Here is a 5,053-nt window from a genome sequence, read left to right as displayed (position 1 = left end):
GAGACCTGAGGATTTGTGTCTAGAAAAGCGCTGCTGACTGTGCTTTGTTTAGGATGAATAAGTGAAGGGCTGGGACATCAGCAGGCAGCCCTCCTTCCTACATTCAATGAACTCTATCCGAACTGGAATATGTATCCCATTCTGTTCCAAAACCATGCTCAAAGCCGTAGCCTAATCTGAGCGTTGAGCCAGGCTCTTTGAGTGAGAGCCCTCTTCTGTCTGCTCACTGGAACTTGCCTGATGAAAGAGACTAAGAGAAGCTGTGGAGCACTGTGGCAGTGTATGCTGACAACTGCTTTCAGCTCATACCCACACACTCTACCTCCCCATCCCCCTCCCCACTAGGCCCCTTCAGCAGGAGGCTGACTTCTGAACTCTGAGCCCATGCCCAGACACCCCCACCCCATCCCATCCCGTCAAGCCCTTTCAGCAGGTGGCTGACTTCTATCCTCCCTGTTTGTGCCCACTGCCCTGGCCACTGCTCCTTTCTCCCTCATACACTTCCAGAAAGCAAGGTGTCATGTAGCCCCACTGCAGCCCTCTTCCAGTGCCCCCCTCATGGTCACGTTCTATACTTGATTTTTCCAATCCAGGGGCCGAGGAGGGAGGGTGTGCTCATGCCGAGTCCCACACCTGCTCCCTACTTGTGGCTGGAGCTCAGGATATCTCCCAAAAGTCCACAAACACATGGGACATTCCACAACTTCATAGTATTCCCAACATCCTTAAAATGTGGAAATGAAGCGATATTTATGAGAACCCTAAGTGTGGAGAGTTCTCACCATGCTTAGTCATGCCCTTTAGCTTGCTGTGCCTAGAATACCAACAGCTCATGTGGGGCCTGGCCTACTGGTTTCTCTACACATGCTCTACGGAAGCTACTACCACCGTCCCATCTGATCTAGTGGTGAGTCTCCATCTTGTGAAGAAAGGCATATGTATTTTGTCTGAATATGCCTCCTTTGTGCTGTTGATGATCACATTTTTGGATGAATTAATTTTCTGGGTAAAGATACATCTCAGAGTGACACATACAGGGGACTTGTGAAGAGTCTGCACAGCACAATTCGGGAATCCTGTGTCAGAGCTACCAGACCCCCTGTGACCACTCACCTTATCCTCTCATACTGCCGCACAGGATGCCGCAGGCTTCCTGAGGTCGCAGGCACCCTGACCTCTACTCATTGTGCACTGTCTTCCTGTTTTGCCATCTCATTCCAATTAGAAGAACACTTCATGGTGTGAGTTAAAGCCTGACAGCTTCAATAACACACTGCTCCTCTGCACTCACTTGTAAAGAGAAAACACAACATCTCACCCACAATATGATCTGCATGTTTCCCTAGTCCTTTCAACTGAGAAGAGCTATGCCAATGTATTCTCAAGTTGACCAGTATCATTCAAAGGCAGGTCTTACAAGTAAATTAGTATCCCATGTTTATGGGCAAAACGTCATGTACATTAAGTGTGTTTTAAACTCTACTATTTAAAATACCATCCATGGAATATTTGCAACTGTAGGTTTTTAGGATTTATGAACTCTGGAACATTTTCTTAAAAAAACAAGCTATACATATGTATATATATATGTATTATATATATATATATATATAAATTTCAAGAAGAGCTACTCTGATGGAGGATGAGAAGTAATCAGATGCTCACTTAGCTTTCCATCCATTCCCCAGTGGCTTGGGCCAGTCTCAGGGGACACTATGGGAGAGAAAGGGGGCTTTGGGGTCTGCAGAGTTTGGACTTCCCCAGCTTCATGCATTCATGCCGGAGGGAGCAGCATGGTGGGACCTGGTCCAGGAGGAAGCTGAGTTGGGCATATGCAAGGAGGGGCAGCACTGGGGAGAGAATGGAATTCTTGGATCTGGCAGTGAAGAGGAAATGTTCACAAGTTCTTGTCAGTGTGGGTTCTTATGAAGTTTAGAGGTCAGAGACCTGCTGTTGCTAGTTGTCAGGAAGCTCTGGCAGTCTTCAAACAAGGTCAATGAACTTCAGACCCACAGCCTCCCTACTCCTCTCCCGCTCCCCCTCAGGCCCAGTACCCACATCTTCAGGATGAAACCCACCCCTGTGCCTCATTCCCTTAGGAAAGCAGCTGCCTCTTGCCTTTAGCTAAATGCCTGGTGAACCTCTGCCAGGTGTGTCTTTGACACCAGGACCTCCACTGTAATGTCCATTGAAAAAACTTGATTATTACTCCGGGATCCTCAGTGATCACACATCACAGCCATAAGGGCCTAAGTGACTGGAGGGACATGCCACTGGACCAGTCATCAGAACCTGGTCTGTACCATATCCACATACCAGGATTCGCTCCTGAGCTTGAAGGCCATTGTCACACACACACACAAAATAAGTAAATAAGGTGGCAGGTGACATTGTCCAAAAGAAATGTACTCATTATCTGATTTGTGTAATTCTAACCCCTCTGTACATCACCTTCATAATAGCAATGAAAAATAAAATCACCAGGTACCAGTAGCTCACGCCTATTATCCTAGCTACTCAGGAGGCTGAGATCTGAGGATCACAGTTTGAAGCCAGCCTGGGAAGTAAAGTCCACAAGACTCCAATAACAACTAAGAAGCTGGAAGTGGAGCTGTGGCTCAAGTGGTAGAGCACTAACGCTAAGCAATAAGCTCAGGGACAATGCCTAGGCCCTTCATTTAAGTTCCAGAATTGGCACACAAAAAAAATTAAAAATGTCAAGTGACCCAAGAATACTTTGGGTCCAAGGATAGCTACAGAGCACACTCCTGAACACAGGCTCTGTTTTGTCTTGGAAAGCAAGCTTTAAGAAGAGCAGTGAGCAGCAGGAGAGCAAAGAATCCACAGGAAACATGAAGGTCATGTTTACAAATCAGTACTACTGTGTAGGCCAACAAATGACTGTTCGTAGATCCAGGCTCTGAGGACCTTGTTAGAGAAAGAATGCAAAGATGGATGTAGAGGAGAATTAAGGAGATGCAAGCAGACTCAGTTATATTAAAGTAAAGCAAAATACCCTCCAGAGGGGAGTAGGCAAGCTCCAGAAGAGTTGAGCTGAGAGTCCCAACAACCCCAAGCTTGTATTGGAGCCTACAGACACAGTCCATCCCGGAAAGCTGGGTGAGTGTGTCATCCATCTCCGGAGACCTGCCTGTGTGTCATCAACGCCCACAGATGGGGGAGGGGGAATTCGTGGCCTTGGATTGTTAGACCAAAGCTGTCCATTTTTTGCTGGCTGGGGTAGGGACTAAGGTTGGCTAGACCCTGCTGTATGACACACATCATTCTTTTGATGTCGGCAATTCAGGACGTGATTCCTTATCAGCATCCAGGCTGTCATTTTCAGCCATCAAGTTTCCTATCTCCCTGCCTAACTCCTGTATCACCACAATAAGCCAGTATAGCTGGGTTTCTCTCCCGGCTCTGGCTCTGTTATGGAGGCACACAGCATATTGTCCTCAGTAGTTCCAGAAACTTCATAACAGGAAACGGGCTTCGATATCTTGCAAATCTGTCTGAGCTTCTCTGGTGTGTTGGAAAGCTCTTGCTAGAAATTTTAATTTTTGTGTAAACAATGTAAAACATGCAGCATTTGTCACTTGGGAGTGACTACAGGTAGAGACAGCATCGGTGCTGTCTTCTCATCTGACTAGGGCTGCTCACATGTCTCTGACCATTTCATACAGCTCAAGAACAGAACTAACTGGGCAGTTCTGGAGTCTGCCATGAACTCAAAGGGATGTGGCTTCTTGCAGATCTGAAGCCCTGCAGGAAACAGCCCTGGGTTTATGAGTGACTCAGGACCAGCTCTGTACAAGTCTGACTAGCTGCAGCCAGATGCCAGTTTCCGTTTCCAAAAAGATAATTTCATTCACTGGACTGACAGGGGCTCAGGCTAGGGTCAAGGGTGGAGTCCTGTGAAAGACTTTGACAGGTCTAGATATATAAAAAAAAGCCATCAGAACCTACTTACAAGAATATGATTGAAGCCGATTGCTTGTGGCTCTCACCTGTAATCCTAGCTATTTAAGAGGCTGAGATCTGAGAAACATAGTTTGAAGCCTGCCCCAGCAGAAAAGCCAGTGAGACTTTTATCCCTAATTAACCAACAAAAAGCTGGAAGAGGGCTGGGAAGGTGGCTCAGTGGTAGAGCGCTTACCTTGCATGCTCAAGGCCCTGGGTTTGATTCCACAGCACCACATAAGCAAAAAGAAAAAAGCCAGAAGTGGCGCTGTGGCTCAAGGGGTAGAGCGCTAGCCTTGAACTGAAGAGCTGAGGGACAGCGCCCAGGCCCAGAGTTCAGGCCCCACGACCGGACCCCCCCCCCCAAAAAAAAGCTGGAAGAAAAGCTATGGCTCAAGTGGTACAGCACTATCCTTAAGCAAATAAAGCTCAGAGACAGCACCTGAGCCCTGGGTTCACGTCTCAGGACCCTCCCCCCCCCCACAGATGTGATTGGAGGGGAACAGAGAGGAGAAGTTTTCTACAGAATTGAGAAAATTCCAAGTCAGAAGCCAAGCTCCCACCAATCCTGGAAACGGGCTGGAAGTGTTTCCTGTGGATAAGGCTGGGCTGGAAGGACCATCTATCAGTGGCTCTCTGTCCTATTTTCTGTTCCTCACAGCAATGAAATGCTCATTGCACAAGGAAAGGGGGAACATTGTCCAGAAAGAAATGTACCCTTTACCTGACTCATGTAACTGGAATCCCTTTGTATATTGCCTTTATAATAAAAAATTAAATTAAAGATAAAAAATGCTCATTGCAGAGATGACAAGGTGAGTTCTAAGAGATACCTAGAGGGCCCTTCGAGGACACGAGGGCCTCGCCTCTAGAAGGTCTAATACACTGCTTGGGACCCCAACAAACTCTGATCTATGTCCTTCTTGCCTTCATTCCCACTGAAGAATCTGCTCTAAGTGATACTGTGATTGTCCCACAGGAATTATTTTTTTTAATTTTTTTAAAATTTTATTTGTGAACATACTGTACAGAGGGGTTACAATTACATGGGCAGGATAATGCGTACATTTCTTACCAAGCATTGCAGCCT

The sequence above is a fragment of the Dipodomys ordii genome, unplaced genomic scaffold, assembly GCF_000151885.1.
Source record: "Dipodomys ordii isolate 6190 unplaced genomic scaffold, Dord_2.0 Scaffold64, whole genome shotgun sequence".
NCBI classification, from domain to species: domain Eukaryota; kingdom Metazoa; phylum Chordata; class Mammalia; order Rodentia; family Heteromyidae; genus Dipodomys; species Dipodomys ordii.
Note: the sequence above shows the minus strand (reverse complement) of the source record.